Genomic DNA, 17467 nt, shown 5'->3' with positions numbered 1-17467 from the left:
ATTCTTCTTAACTTTAATTAAATAATAGATCCTGGTATCCATTTCGCACTGTAATGGATTTCACATTTGGACTTGGTCCGTTATATTTTGGATAAAATACTTTTCGCGCAAAGGTTTTCAAAATAACACAATGTTCATTAACTCTATGTGCAACTAGTAGACAAGAGCCTGGCGTCCTCGAGATAACCAATTTCTTATTTCTGATACTGCACAAGGGTCATGTTAAAATACAATATACCCTTTTTGTCCGTAGCAATTAATGTGTAATTCAGAAAACAAATCACTGTTGAACAAATCAAAGGTGAGGTCATATTGCAGAATACCAATAGGGACATCATGCACAAGGCTGCAACGACTTTTCAATGCTGCTGCATTTTGATATTCAGTTCTACCTGAATTCTAATCTCTTATCAATCATTGCTTCCATCAATCTCTGTCACTGCCTCCATTTATATCAATCTCCTCTGCTGTTACATTCCACTTGTCCCACTGGCCATCAGGAGAGCCGAGCACTTACACTCACTACCTTTGCCGGCCTCATCCTACCATCTGAATGACAGATGCTGCATTTTGTTGATTTTGTGAAGCTATATTTACAAGCAAGCCTAATACAAAAGATATGAAGAAAATAAATATATAGTACACATATACATTTACCAGCCAACAAACAAAGGTGAGTGATGTCAAACTGGTGCGGATCTATGCGAGAGTGGGAGCCATACAACACATGTAAAGTTGCCAGGTGCATCTCTCCTGTTTTGACTATCAAGACCTGGAAACACAGTGAGTTTTACCCTGCCTTTTTGTGTCCTGATCTTCAAGTGTGTCTCTTTGTATGTGTTCCACACACAAACATATATGAATGCTAAAGTGGAGAGATCCATAAGAACTTTTAGCTTCTCTTTTTGTTCAGTGTTTTCGGAACCTCTTTTTGAGGATCACTTATACCTTTCTTGGCCATGGAGGGTAAATACTTTTATGGAAGGGGAAGCCTCAAACACCTAGTAGTGTCATGCTTCATTATCAGCTTTCTCTCCCCACCTTCGTAGGACAGTGCCACCAGGGTGGACTCAACCACCTGATAACTCAGTGAATAGTTCAGCAAGGCAAGGGTTTGGAACAGGTCACACAGACTGGCTCACCTTTTGGAGTAAGTATGACTACAAGGGACGCTGCCCCTCTCCCTGACCAGGAAGCTTTAGGTCATGAAATATAGGGTGGAATACACTCCTTCTAATATTATTTGAGCTAGGATCTCCTTCATGAGGTGTCTTTGCTTTTTAGACTGTAGGAACAATCATTAGGGCTGAGAGCAAGGTAAAGTTAGGGATCCACTGCCCTGATGAATGCCCGAGACCCGTTACAGCTATTGAAAATGGGCAGAAATATGTTGGCCTTTCAATAGGTGGTTCAACACATAATGCTCAAGATATCACCTCATTTTGTTTTTAACAATACATGTGCTCCCCACTATTAAAGTTGGACCACCAGGGTAACACCAGGTATTTTTTGTGTAATTACCTCCCCCCCATCCCCGTGGTCAAGAAAGGCAGAAGTGATCCTCAAAAAGAAGTTCTGAATAAATGAAAAAATAAGAAAAAAAAGTGAACCAAAAAGTTATTTTGTGTCTCTCCACTTTAGCTGTCACATTTGTTTGTGTGTGGTCTTAGATTTCAGGGGTCATGTGATTGGTTGTTTACCCTCCCCTCCCTCTCTACCTGATGTGTTTGAAAAGATCTTTGTTTGTGTTCCTCATCCGCTGAGAGCTCACCTTCCACATTCCCTAACCTTCCTTGGGAACATGTGAACCCTGTTTCTCCTGCCACACTCACCTAACCCATTCTTATTCTTCAGATTTTTCCTGACTGAAACTGACAGGTTATGATCGAAAACCATAACTCTTCCAACAGCTATGCAAACCATAAATTGAACACCAAATGCAATGCTCATGACCTCATCCTTGATGTGACAGATGCAATCACAAAGGTAGTAAATAACTTTGAGATGATATTACATATCATTAAAATTTGCATGATGATGGAGATCACTAGGAATGCTGTATTATTCATCGGGTTTGGTATGTGTTGATATGTCATAACTGTGTCTTTTTAGCTTACTAGCTTAAATATTGTGTGGACATAACACTGTGCTTGGTGTGTGAATTAAGGGCCTGATGCACAAAGGGACTTATGTGTAATAAAGTTACATGTGCAGAGTCTCCGCACTTATGGCGGAATCTCTGCACTCGGGCCGAATCTCCATTCAGTGCACTCTCTGAAGTGCCCCGTGTGGAGATCCCATTCCAAGTGCAGAAACTGCACTCGTAACTTTACTATGAGCAAGTCCCTTTGTAAATCGGGCCCTCTGCTGTGCAGGACTGTTGTGTAATTTATTGATTTATGTATTGAGAATATACCTAAATATTATTGCTGATCTAATAATAAGAAAATGTCATTCAATTAGATACAAAGGGTAAACATAAAGGCCAGATAAAATGCATTTAGATGGAGATTAGTTTCCCCCAACCTCTTGTCCCATTTTTGGATTACTAGCTGCTGGTGTTTGAGATTTAGAATATGCTGAGGTCTGCTGTCCAGACCTCAGTGACAGTATTCTTTCCCCTTTCAAAATGGTCTGTTTGATTGGTTACCCCCAATTGACACGTGCTGACGTACTTATAAGTCCCAAGTATATTGTAGCCAGGTACCAAGGACATGTAAGGCTGGCTGTCCACAGAAGAGCTGCAGTACTTGTTGTGTCTCTCTGTGTGGGACAAAGTGAAAACATGACTTTCAGCTGCTGTTGGATACTAAAGAGGCTGTGCGTGCACTGCACACACAACTTTGCGATTCCCATTAATGTCAAAGTCCACTAGTCCCTTAACTATATATGTAAGCCTTCTCTAAGACAGGCATATGAAGCCATATGGCAAGGAGCTGTATATTGTTAAAATAGACATGTATTTTCGGATATGTCTATACAGCAAAGCCATAAAGTTTTGGTGTTTGCTGAGGGCACTTAAGTAACCTTATATGGTAATTGCAGAGTTAGTGGTTAGCACTTCAATGCATCTAACTACTGACAGAGCATACCTAACTATGTCATGTAAGGTATCAAATTAAAGGGAACATCAAATGTGACTCAGTGATACAGTCGATATTTATGTCCAATTTAATGCTGGCCACCTTTTCAAAATTTGCCATACTTTGACCCAACAAGTCCAGTGACTATACAGAGGCAGAGGGACTGGGACAGGTTTCTGTCTGCCTGGAGAGACATGTGAATGACTCCCAGGCCAAGAACAAAGGATGTTGCCACACTGGAGGCATGACCCCCTCCCACTGGATGGGCTGCACATATAGACAGGGAAAAGTGATGCTGTTTTTGTAAGGCCGCTGTGATAACACTCCCTCACAGGAAGCCTTTTGCTTCCCCTAGACAGGGTAGAGCAAGGCCAAGGAAGAAAAAAATGGTTTCAGGACCAGTTTTTCGTGTGTGTACTTCCCATGGTAGCCACACCCCCAGGAGTGGGTGACTAAGGTCCTCACACTTGAGAAAGACTTCAGCCATGTTGATTGTGGCATGCAAGATGCACTTTGGGATAGCCAGATGCCATACATCACCGGACCTGTGTCACCAGATAGGAGGGGACCTACTAACTCATTGGCTAGTGATCACATTGTCCCCTCAGGGCACTTTACTGGGATATAATGGGCACCCCTGGCACCCAAGAGTTTAGAACTCACTAGATTTGGACCAAGGATGAGAAGAAGACCACTCTGCACCCATCGGAACCACACAAAGAGAAGCTGCGATGCCTGAGTGGTTGCTCCTGCTGCACTTTGGGCTAGTGGAGTTTAGACCCTGTTCTGCATAACTGTCTTGCAGAAAAGTTGAGTCCCAGCCCCAATCCATAGCAGAGACTCCAAGGGTCAGTTGACTGGCTCCCAGAATGGCACTGGGGACATTAAAGCTGGAGGAGCCCACATCTCATTCCTGGTAGCCACTGCAGCTGTTTTGCCGCTACCAAATGGCAGACACTTCGATGGACAATTTAAAAATAGCTAGAAGTTGCACCCAATTCTGCTGGACCCGTGGGTGTCAGTTGTGACCAGATTCATCCACTGCAAAGGACACTAGCTCCCCCCAAAGGTTTGTAACAGAACCACTGTTTTGCAAGAACAAACGGTCTGCATTGGGAGTCCTTTGAGCCCTGCATAGAGGATCTTGTGGGACCCCGAGATATTTGGCCACTCACCTGTGGACTGAGGACTCAACTGGACTTCACCCCCATGGACCGCACAGCATCTGGAGCATCCACTGAACATCCTTAAGCCTGCATCCCTCAGCCTAAGGACCACTCCATAGAAGTCAATTGCATTTGTCCCATAAAGTTTGAAACTAGCTTTAAAGACACTCTGATGGCCAGGTAACTTTCCAAAGTTTTCCTTTAATACTTCTACACCTCTATCCCATCCAATTTAGTCACTCAAACCACTTCAAACTCATCATTTGAAACTTTTACAACTTTTTCAAAAGTTTGCAAAGTTTTGATTTTGCAATGCTTCTTTGCTCTTGATGTTAACATTTCTAAATGCATCAAAAATTCAGAACTACGGAACCCTCTGGTTGATTTTAGTCATCAAGGAATTTTTAAAAAATATGCTCTATTGTTATCTGTTGTTTTCTCTCTTTCTTGTTTGGTAACTGTTTTATTTTGTTGTGTGCTTTTATTAAATGCTTTACACATTGTTCCTTTGCTAAGTCTTGCTGCTCTGTGCAATAGCTAGCATAAGGTTGGGGCCTTACCGTGCAGTACACTCACATTCTTCTCCTTGGGCCCAGTCAGAGTTATTTACTCAACCATCAGCTCAACTCTGTGGTAGCTATGGCACAGAGCAGCAAGGCTTAGCAAAGGAACAATGGCAGACAGTGAACATTGTGACGGTGCTGGGCAGGGGGACCCCTGTACTGCTCATGCCAACTGCATGGGCAGTGCATTGCCCCCCCTGGACTCCCATGCACCTGTTCTCTGCCAGGCTTTTTATGCGTTGAAACTGCCATGAAAAGGCTGGTGGAGAACGAGGTCGTAATCCGCAGGGCAGCGTTGTATGCAGCTGTGCCCTGGTGGATTACACTCTCCACCACCGCCCGGCTGTGGGAATCATGAATCGCAGTGGTGCTGGCGGAACTCTGGTAGTCTGCCTCCCAGGGTCTTCATGTGGCTGTCAGACTGCCACAGCAGCAGCTTTCCTCACTGCCACCACAGGGCTGGTGGTCTAAAGTGCATCACCCTGGAATCGAGGCCCAATATATTATCTTTGGCCAAGAAAGAAGGAGATACACTATATGGACCATTGTAATGCTCCATTAACTAATTAGTAAATGATTACTTTTTGTACTGTGCATATTACTCTGATGAAATATTATTTCACAAAAGATGCATTGATGTTTAATAAAAAGGAAGTGGTAAAAGTTAAGTATCTGATATTGGTGAATATTGATGTCATGTGCAATTGGTTCCCAATGTTTCATATATGCACATTGTTGTTTCGTACAAAATAGGAATTGTAATTGAGAACATTTTATAAACAGGAGCAGTTGTTTCAGAATTTTGAGTATATATTATACCCATCTAGAACACTTAAGGTGAGGGAGAAACATTTGCTGGGAGATATATTTACCCCATCCTTTTGTCTTTGAGAGAGGTTGATTCTTACTTTTGATTCAAATGAGAGCTTCAACACACCTGCAGAAATTACAAAACTTGTCCTAAAACTGCCAGAGAAAACAGAACATCTCACATCAAAAAAGGCAAAGATATAAAAAGTTATGTATTTCTAACATTAATGATAACATATAAAACAAAAACTACACATTTCAAACATATACCACTCACAATTTCCATAGTATCTAATGGAGCAACCTACATGAATTCTTGAAACCCTTATTAACTTACATGGGTTATACCTACACAACTGAAAACTCTCTAATGAATTTACCAAATGGAAATGTACAAAATATTACTAAAACGGGTGTTATGGTCATGCTACAACAAAGAAAACAATGAAGAAAATATCAAAGAAAAGGCCATCCACCTGAAGCTGAAAATGAATTCAGAAACATTGTGCAAGTCTTGGGAAGCATTCTCAAATTCCTCTGCAACAACAAAAAGAATACTCAAAGACTGTGTGACAAATGTCCCAGTACAAGTTACAGAACAGATGCTTTCGCTCTCTAATTTAAAGAAGACAATAGACCAAATATGAAGAGCAGAAAGACAAGCTACACCTACACCTTAAAGATCTAAAGAAGTAAACATTCCAGGGCACCTTAGAGAACACAGAAAGAAGATTTTATTTGGTATACTAATCTCGGTATGAGAAGAGAATAGTAGTTTCGAGCACATCTAAAAATCTGCTAATCCTAACACTATGCACCATCTAACTAAATGATGGTGTGTTTAAAATATGCTCATCATCCCCCTAGCATCCACGACCAGCAGCAATAAAATAATATATCTTAGTCTTTGCACTGCCTCCTAATAAAAAAATAACTTGTACCATGAACGCTTATGAATGGTGCAACAAAAAACAATTATGTTTCTAGAACAATTGTAATGGACTTTGAACAATCCACCATTGTAAGAATGTTTCTATCATGTTGGCTTTCCCTAGGAATGATGCACTGTGGGAGAATTTGCAGTAAAGCAAAAAGGAAATGCTGCAAAGATGGGAGGTTTACCAATTGGAACTTTTTGCCCATGGTTATGGTGTATCGTGCAGTATCCCAAACCACTGGATAATGAATTAAATAAAGATGATACTTCACCCTCAGGTCCTCAGAACACATCAGGACTCGTGGAAGGTCAAAAGAAGAAGAAGCTCGCTGTCTGCACCCTGTATGAACACATGTTGAACCTGCTTCTACTTGTATCAAATACTGAAAAGTGGGCTCAAAGTTTCAGTTGACTGACCACCTCTGTGGTTATAGGGATATCAAAGGCTTCAAGAGGCCTTTTCCTAAAGTGACCAGGTGACCAGTGGCAAGTGGACCCTAACTGCCTTCTGCTTGAGTGGTTTCTGGACTCTATGTGTTATACAAAAGAAGTAAAAATTGGGTCTTAAGAAATATTATGGCCACCGGAGGACTGGGACTAACCACACAAGGCTAGCTACCTGAGATGCAATCTTGGCGGGCAATAAAATCAGATTAGTTCTACTTAAAGCTTTTTGCCACTCAAAAGAAGTCTTCAGCAGATCCTTGATTTGGTGTGACCTGCCTGATTAAAGGTTATGGGCTTGTTTCAATGGCATTTTTTGAGCTAAAAAAAAGAGCCCCGATGAAGAAATCTTGGCGGGATGAAGACACAAAAATTATCTGAACAAGGAAAGGACTTCGACAGACAAGAAATTTGAATTTTCCACCTGTGAGCTTTTTCCGTCACCAAAACAGCTTCAGCAGGACCTCATCCAATGGGTATTTAACTTTGTGAAACTTGATGGATACAGTTTTGAACCTTGCACTGTTGGAAGATCTCAACTTTAAAAAAAAACTAAATCAGAGGGTTACTTCTTTGACTAGGCCCTGGTGCTTGGCTTAGCTGGCTGCAGGCTCATTGTAGTCAGCCTCAACTTTTTTTATGCTCGTTAGAACAATGTCTTTATAAAAGTATATCTCTGGTTGCCCTGATTGACTATAAATCATTTTTTTGCCATTTTGTTCATTATACTTTTCTTGATTCTTGAGAAATTGGTTGCAGGATATTTACTGTGTTGTGTTTTGACTGATATACTTTACATATTATCCAGCAGTTCAGCCTGTCACTCTGTGCAAACACTGACTGACGTTGAGCCAACATTTAGGGCCTCATCACAAGTTTGGCAGTCTCAAGACCGCCATGTTGGCAGTTGTGCCACCAACAGGCTGGTGGAGAAGACCGCCAAATTTTGACAATGGCAGAATTCGCAACAGAATACAGCCAAAGCACCACTGGCACTGACACTGTGGTCAGCTTGCAATGGATGACAGAAGGCACCTGCAGAATGGCGGAGACCATGTTTACGCCGGACAGATTATGAAGTAGAACACCAGCAAAGTTTCTGCAGTGGTTGCACCACCACAGAAACCCAGGTGAAATGAACTGCATAAATGGAGACACTAACCTTCAGGAAGCCATACTCATCCGGAGCAACCATGGAACCAGAATTACATGTCATCCCGCTGCACCTGCTCACCCAAAGACTTTCAAATCTTCAGCGCTGCTGCTAACAGCAACCTTAAGAACACACACTTACGTGTTACTGTTGCATATTGTCAATGTTTGTACACTCACACAACATACCATCGGGAAGGGGGTGCAAGGGTGGCACTCAATTGCAACTACTCACTGACATGCACACTCATATACAGCCACCCACACATACAAACATACACAGTACACACACTACGGCCAACACACAAATGTCAAAAACACACACTTACGCATGGAAAGACATAACAGGCCCAGTCACACACAATACCATAGAACACCACAACATGTTACAACAACACCACAACTGCACCATCATCAATACATTGGCAAACACTCACTATAGATACTACCCAGGGACACATCACACATACAACACAACCTACAACCAACAGGGAACAAACAAACACAATCATACAACCATACAGCATACAACTTACCAATCAATACACATCACACACAGCACATCATATCTGCTGTACCATGCACTAAACACACACACAAAGCACACAAAGCCACACAACACAGCAACAAATGCATGTCAACTCAAACACCACTCAATACCATGACAACATGTTTTGAACAGACACATGCCCATCACACAACACACACCCTATCACTGGGGGACAAAAGCACTGCACACAACCTCACATACTGCCCAAACAATACAGGTAGCGCAAGCATCACACACACAAAAATTGAAACACAGCCAATGTCAGCCAGGAGCAACTCTACCCTAGGAAAAGAAATACATGACAAAGATGTACCCTCAAAACCAACAACTGCTTGGTTTGAATATATTTAGAAATGAACAATGTAAAAGTCAAAGGCCATAGGCCAGTCCATAGCATCAAGTCTTTGTGAACACAATGCACATATGGGTGGCCCAAACGTGACTCCTAACTGCCATGTAACCTCCACAGGTAGGGGCATCAAGGGGGCAGGCAAGCACCTCAGGGATTATCTGGGGGTGGCGGAGGGGGCATTTGGGTTTAGGCTTGGGAGGGGGGCCTTTGGGATTTGGCTTAGGAGGGGTTTTTAGGTTTAGGCTTAGGGAAGGGTTGGCTTTTCTTGGAGGGGTCAACTACTTGGCAAGGGGAGGGGCATGGCCACTCGCAGGGGGCAGGGGAGGCCTTGAAGGTGGAAGGGACAGACTTGGGTAGGCATACTGAATGTTTAGGGCTCTTGCAGGGGGAGAGGAGTAGAGTAAAGGGCAAACTCCAAAAGGAAAGCTTTTTTAGACAAACGGGGACGGTCATAGCAAAAGGGTTTGGATGTGGAGGGAGAGGGAGTGGTTGTCTGAGGTGTTGATGTGGATGTCTTGGACGGATGTTCGTGGGAGGAAAGCTTATGGGTGCTGGGTGTCTTTTGGGTGGGTGAGTGAGGGCGTTTTTGTGTCTTGGGATGAGGACAGGTGGAGGTGCTAGGGGATGCCGTGGTGGGTGGTTGACTGTCTGTTGGGGTGGGAACTTCTGGTATGGTGGATGTGCTGCATGTAGGAGTGTCAGTGGTTATGGTGACAGATGGTGTGGTGGCTGGGTTGGATGGCTGAGTGTTTGCTGTGGTGCTGTCTGTGCGTAGGATAGGTGTAGTGGCTGGATCAGTGAATGCTGGTGTAGTGTCTGCAGTGTCAGGTGTGCTGTCTGTGATGCTGAGGGTGGTGGGGGTAGCAGGGCAGGGTGTGACTGTTGCTGTGTGTGCATCTGAATGTTGCTTGTGTGCATGCCGGTAGTGTGTCTTGTGGTGCTTATGTTTGTCTGAGCTACCCTTGGATGTTGAGGTAGATGCATGCCTGTCTGTTTGTGTGCTTTGGCTCAGTTTTGGAAGAGGGGTTTGGGATTGGGAAGAGGAAGGTGGAGGGGGGATGGTAGACAAAGGGTGACTGGCTGCCATCAGTGTGGATTCCAGAGCTTGAAAGGATTGCTGTAGGCCAGCCAGTGCACTATGAATGCCCTACAGGAATGCATTACTCTGTTGGATTTGAGTTGCCAGTACCTGGATGGGATTCATGATGGTGACTGACCACAGAGATGGACCTCAGGAGGTAAATAGCCTCCTCACTGAGGGCAGCAGGGCTAACAGGGACTGGGGCTGAGGTGCCTGTGGCAAAGGAGACGCCCACCCTCTTGGGTGAGCAGGCACAGCCAACTGCGTACTACTTGTAGAATGGGAGATGGCAGATAGAGATGGTGCTGGGGTGGTCCCAGATGGGCGTGCCACCCCCAGGGAGTGTCTACTGAAGGAGGATTCCAAAGATGATGATGTGGATCCTGTCTCCCCCGTGGCACTCCCCTCACCCTCCAGGCCACTGGGTCCCTCAGTGTTGATGATCTCATGACTGGAGGTACCATGGCCAGCAGCTTCCCCACTCGGCTGTGCCCCATCTCCTTCACCTGCAAGTGCTGGAAAACAGAGAGGGAGGGGTAGGGTCATCACATTATTTTCATACACTTACATCAACCTATACACATCACGAACATTACATCTAGGTGTACTACACCCCCAGGTAGGACCAGGTTGGTGCCAACATCATGGCACAACAACATAAGGTCCACACCCCTATGCAACAACTATGTCACACACCACATGAGCCACCAATCTCACAACAACAATAGCATCCTATCAGTACAGCTATCACACTAACCAGTCCATCACAATCTGACCTAGCAACATGATTAAGGGTCCCTATCCACATCAATATTGTAAAACAAGAACCAATCTATTAGAAATAGTGGTAACATTGGTTTCCACATAACACAGACACCAAATCTACACATACCCATAACATGACCTGATGTAGTGTTCCGGAAAAGGAACCTAATCAAATGCCAAACACAAGACAGCATGTTTATAGAAGCAAAAACAGTTCATGTCAACTTTCATAATTGAAATTGCTCACATGCACCTACTCTATTTGGCATATCCAAATTTTGAGTCTGATAGAGTCTAAATCCATGCCACCATCACATGCACCAACACTAGTGTACAAAGGGATTTATACAGACGTTGTGGACCTACTCAAATTAGACATTCTCCACCTGAAAACAAAGTCATGTTCACTTATAGGGGCCTACTTAGCCCGCAGGATTTACCCGTAGACAGCCATAGATGGCATGGCAACACCTTATATACAATGGACACCTGTCATGTGCGTGAAGGCCACATGCAGTTCAACTAATCATGATGAATGGCAACATCAATGGCCCATTATTTCAGTGGCAACATCACTATCCGCACTTCAGGCATGAGTGATCTCACATCTGTATATGAAAATTACGTCATAAACCACTTTTGAGGTTACCATGATAGAGACATACATCTTGAGGCAAGCTAAATGACTGACTACACATACCATTCCACCAACATGTGAAGGTCAACTACCACAACTACAACACAATTAAGTCAGTACAACCAATAGGATTCCATACAAAACGACTTCAAACATATCCACAATAGCAAAAGTAAGTATGTTTAAGTTGCATCACAATGTTGATATATGGCAAAACCTAACAATGTACACATGATGTTGGCAAAAACAGTATAGATTGTACCTATTAATAAGATGTTGTGGCCTGTTTAACATGCCCACAACACATTGGAATAGGAAATTGCTGTGTAGCCACTTACTAGCCAAAGAACATGTACATGGTACTAATATTCTGAGCTCTCATTTCAATGATATGGGTTGCACCAGTAGTTTAGTTATACCAACATGATTTCCAACATGCAGGATGTCCGTTATGATGAAACATTACAGGTGCCAATGTATAGTCCTCACTTATCAATGGGGACACCTACTAACAGGTCTGAGTAAGTGTAGCAAGTATGGCATGTGAAATGTCAGATTGAGATGACAGCCTTATAATAGGCTGACACTTGTTTGAAACCTCAGGAATGTTAGGACTGTTTTCAACTTGTAAGACTCTATGCTGCATATAGAGCTGAATCAAGGGGCACTGGAATGGACAGAGAGTAAAGACCAGGACAACTTACCATCAGCATATTGGGATCTGTAGGTGGCAAGGATGAACCAGCAGGGTATACAGAGCATATTAGTGGTACACATATGACACACTCACATGTGCATCATCATATGCTACTGTACAGAAGGGATGATATAGATGAGTAATCTGTCCCTATACACTATACTATGTGCACACCTGTGTACCAATGTTGAGGACTGTACATCTTGGTGTCCCTATGAGACATTTTACCTTTAGCACTTACCACATTGTCACAGCTTAGAGTCTTTCACATCATACACTGACCTGGAAGAGAGATGTAAATGAGTGTAGTCAGTACTTACCCCCTTGTGGCTGCTGTGCTGCCCTCAAACGCCCATCTAGCTCAGGGTAGGCCACCACCAATATGTGGGCCATTAGGATGGTCAAGGTCCGATGGGTACCACTTCCTCATTGGAAGGACATCCCCTAGCAGGGCATCTACAGTCTTCCGGGCCCAGCATCTCAGGTCCTCCCACCACTTCCTACAGTGGGTGTTCTACCAGCTGTGGACCCCAAGGGTCCGCACTATCTTGGCAATGGACATCAGATCCCCTTTATCTGATGGGCGTTGACCTGCATGGATGACACAGACAAGAAGAGAAAGTCATGTCCATATGCTCCATCCCAAAACAAGAATGGTGAACAATCAAGTTAGTGCAGGTTGCCAAACATAACCTTCCTCACACTTCAAACTATTTTTCAAGTTACCATCTGCAGTCAGGCCATGTGCGGAGTCAGGCATACAATATGCATAACCAGTACCAGGTTTTGGCTAGAAACATATGACCAGACCACAAGAAAGTCCTTAAAATGGAATATCTCAACAACTATTTGTCGCACCAACATTAATGCTAATGCTGTAATGAATATTTGTGGATCAGGCTACATAAATCACACACTATGTACTATGTATCAGGGGTAATATTCTTTCTATGCACATGTCCATCTACCCACACATGATAGCTCAATCCTTCATTCCTGCAAATTTCATCTACATCATCGTACGCTCTACCATTCACCCATTGGTATTGCATTGGACTCACCTGCTCCTCTGGTGCACCATTTAGCTGCTAATACAGTGGTGGGACCTCCTCCACAAGCTTGTCCAGCTTTCTTGGAGAGAACGCAGGGGCCCTATCACCTGCAGGACATGGCATGATTGCTCCCAGAGGCAGTATACAGCAGCTCAGGTTGTGGAGGTCTTGCTGGCAGCAGTGTCAGGCGTCAAGTGAAAGATTATGCAGAAGATAGCAGTCATGTCCGCCATGTACATGACCGTCATCGCCGGCGGGCGTCGCCATTGTCCTACTTCCACCAAAGGCAGCAATCTGTTCCAATGGAAATGTCCATCGCAGTTATAACTGCCTACTGCTATGACGACATCCACCAGCAGAGTCAGGTCACTTCCTGATGTCCTGTATAGTAGGTCAGGCAGCTGCCATTTTAGGGCACATGTACAAGGAAGTAATGAAAGATGCATCATTTACTAAAAACTCATATCTATGATAAGGTGTTAAGTACTGGCTTTCTGTTTACAAGTATCAATGTGCATGTCATTAGTAGAGGAAGTGAAAATGAAGTATCTTGGGTTATGACAATAAAACACTTTTGTCAACCTTGAGGCAGTGGTCTCCAAACTTTTTAATGCCACGCCCCCCTAGTTGAAAAATAAAAATCATTGGTCCCACCTCAGAATTTTTCACAATTGTTTTATAAAAATGGCAATGTTTAAATATTTCTAGACCTATTTAAACATTGCAGTTAAGTACTGTTATCTTTTTAAAAATGCTATAACAAGCTTCTGCTTAAAACAAAGGCATTTTATCTGTATAATGCTTCTTTTGGCCAGTGTTTGGAGCTCCTCCCTGGGTCACTTGAGGCCCCCCAGGGGGGCCCGCCCCCCAGTTTAAAGACCTCTGCCATGAGGTATTTTGGGTTATGTACATGAAACGGTTTTGTCACCATACTAATGACAATCTGAAGGTATTATGGGTGCAACAAATATGTGTTACATGTCAACTTGGTTTACGTAACTTTTACTGTCAGTGACATGTATCTATATTCAAAGAACATGCAAGGGTTTAGGGGATCTGAATACAGTACACTTTTATATTTTGCCTAGCTCTGTGTTGAATGCTACATATTCACTGTTTCATGACATGATTTAGACATATGTGTGATGTTGGTGTGATCATACTTATGATGAATATATTGAGGCATTCACATACATTCTGGTGTTGTCCCACATAATTACCCTGGCCTGAGGAGAGGAAGACAACCTCCAGTGTACCTTCCACTAGCAGACCTTCAGATCATAGAGGAGAAACATGTAATCCAACTATATCGCCTGGAAAGGCACGCAATTATGGATCTATGTCGTCAGTTGGAGACAGATCTACTGCTTGCCATTCACAATCCTAATAGCAAAACTCCCATTGTTCAAGTCATGTCAGTGCTGCACTTCCTGGCCACTGGGACATTTCAGAATACAGTGGCCCTAACTGCAGGGATGCCTCAGCCCATGTCCAGTGTGGTTTTGAAGGCTGTCCTGCCTGCATTGTTAAAACACCTGGACGGCTACATCAGATTTCCCCAGTGTGAGTATTTGGCCCATGTGATGGCAGATTTGTATGCTTTGGGACACATTCCACATGTGGTTGGAGCCATAGATGCCACCCATGTAGCCTTGGCTTCCCCAGGTGCTAATAAACAGGTATATAAGAACAGGAAAAACTTCCACTCCATAAGCGTCCAAGTGGTCTGTTTGTCTGACCTATACATTTCACAAGTTTGTGCAAGGAATCCTGGATCAGTCCATGATTCCTTCATCAGGCGGAACAGAAATATCCCGCTGCTGATGACATGACTATACACAAAGAAGGCCTGGATGGCTGGTATGTCATATATCTCATGTATGTCTGTACCTTTTTTCCTGCTACCATGTAGGTGGATGTCCAAGATTATAGTTTGAATTGGTGTCACTATACCTCACAGGGGACCCTGGCTACCCAAACAGTCCTTGGTTAGTGACACCAGTGAGGTACCCAATCACTCCAGTGACAGTCCACTTGAATGAGGCCCATGGAAGGACAAGGCGTGTCATGGAGCAGACTTTTGGGCTCCTGAAGGCAAGTTTTGCAGCATAGTCAAGTCTAGAGGAGCCCTCCTCTACTCATCCTACAAGGTATATTGGATAATTGTTGCCTGCTGCATGCTCCACATCCTTGCCCTAAGACGTCAGATGCCATTCATATCAGAAGAGGGGGAGCCAGCAGATGCTATGGATGGAAATACAGATTTGCCAAGTAAGGATGAGCATGATGAGAATGACGCTGAAGACATCATGGCAGATCAATCAGTACTTTAACTGACTCATGGTATGCGTTGTGAGATTACAATACAGATTCCATGGGGTATTTTTTAGGTTTTGCTTGCGATGTAATGTTGTATTTACCACCATCAGTGAGGTCTTAAGTGGTTCAAAAGCCCATGACTCAGATATGCATGCAGATTGTTACTTGGAGTTGTATATAGAACTGTTATGTATATAGTCTATTGTTTTGAAAATACACAAAGTCACATTGGTAATTATGAATTGACAATGTGATGTATGTGTTCCACTCTGGCCTATACTTAATCTTTGTCAATCACAGATTTGTAGATTAGCTGCTTGCCTCATCCTGATTTGGCTATCTCAGACAGTGTCACAGGCAGATGGGATTTGTAGACTGACATGAGAAGTGGACATGGATTAAACCAGGTACTGTTTAGCATGAGATTTGTTGTATGCGTGTTCTATGCCCAGAATGTCAGGGCAGTGGGATGTCCTTTTCCACAAAAAATACCTGTTTGGTATTGGAGGTAGCTCAATTGGTGTCATGTGTGTGTGCATTTGTGCATAACGCTTGTCATAATGTGGTAGCCAGACCCTCTGCCATCATTATGGTTTGTGTTGTATGTGAACTAACTTCTGCATATCTGTCAGTGTGTGTCTTCATTGGAGACCAATGTGCATGTGTCTGAAGACAGACAATGATGAGTGGTAAGCCTACAGATACCTCACCATGGAAAGTGAAAGGTTCCATGACTGAAGGGATTAGTCCTGGCCTCTCTCTGTTTCATGGATTATGGTTATTTGGAAGGTAAGGTATTCGTATGTGGTACAGCTTTATCTGATGATACAATGAACCCATCTGTCTGCCTCCTGGGAGTTTGAAAGACTGACATGCCCCTAAATTCTGTACTCTGTGGGTTGGTTGTGAATGACATCTAAGCTGAAACACTAAAGTCCACAGCAGAACTTCACTATGTGGTGATTGCCATTCTCCAAATCAATAGGTGAAGATATACAATACAGGTGATTTGTGCCATGTTTATATTACGATTCCAATGCAATATGTATCCTCGTTATCCAGTACATGTGTGACGACCATAACAAAGGTATAACATTGGAAAGGAACATTTTGCTGCAATAGTAGTCAAACATTACAGTTGTATATGGCTGATATATTTCATTTACACAGGATCTGTGGTTAAGTGGTATTTATTGGGGAGTGCACAACAAAATGAGTGATTTGAAACAGAAATAACACAAAGTTAACAGTGAAGGATTCAGTCGTGATGGATGAGATCACCACGGTAGCTGTTAAACCATTTGGAAGCACAGGTTCAGTGTCCTTGCACCATAGGAAAATGGAGTTAAGTTTCAGAACAGTCAACAGGGTGTATCAGTGACACACAAGGGCAACCAATCAGGAGAGGTTCACATCCTGGCACTCAGTATAGTGTTGGCATCTTCTCCTCCTGGATGTCTGGGTGGACATCCCTGTTTGCGGGGGGTCTTATGCTACAGAAGGTGGAGTGTCTGAGGCATTCCCTTCCCTTGGCAGGGTCTATATTCCACTAGAAGCCACAGATGCAGAAGGGCCTGATGTCTCATTGCTAGTAGAAGAGGCCTGATGTTGGGTCTGAAATCTACTCAGGGTAGTGTTCATGTTCCTCAGCACCCCAGCAATGAAAGCCAGGATGGCATTTTGGGACTGCCACTGCTGCATGGCTTACTGGTGGGTGTCCCTCTGCAGCTGTTGAATCTCCCCATCATGGTCAGTACCTAGCCCATCATGCCTTGGGAATTTTGGTAGGCTCACAAGACTTGGGAGATGGCCTCCTGGTCAGTTGTGTCCCTTGGAGCCCCCATCCTCTGGCCCCCACC

This window comes from Pleurodeles waltl, chromosome 5 (genome assembly GCF_031143425.1).
Source record: "Pleurodeles waltl isolate 20211129_DDA chromosome 5, aPleWal1.hap1.20221129, whole genome shotgun sequence".
NCBI classification, from domain to species: domain Eukaryota; kingdom Metazoa; phylum Chordata; class Amphibia; order Caudata; family Salamandridae; genus Pleurodeles; species Pleurodeles waltl.
The sequence above is the reverse complement of the archived record's forward strand: the minus strand, read 5'-3'. Positions refer to the sequence as shown.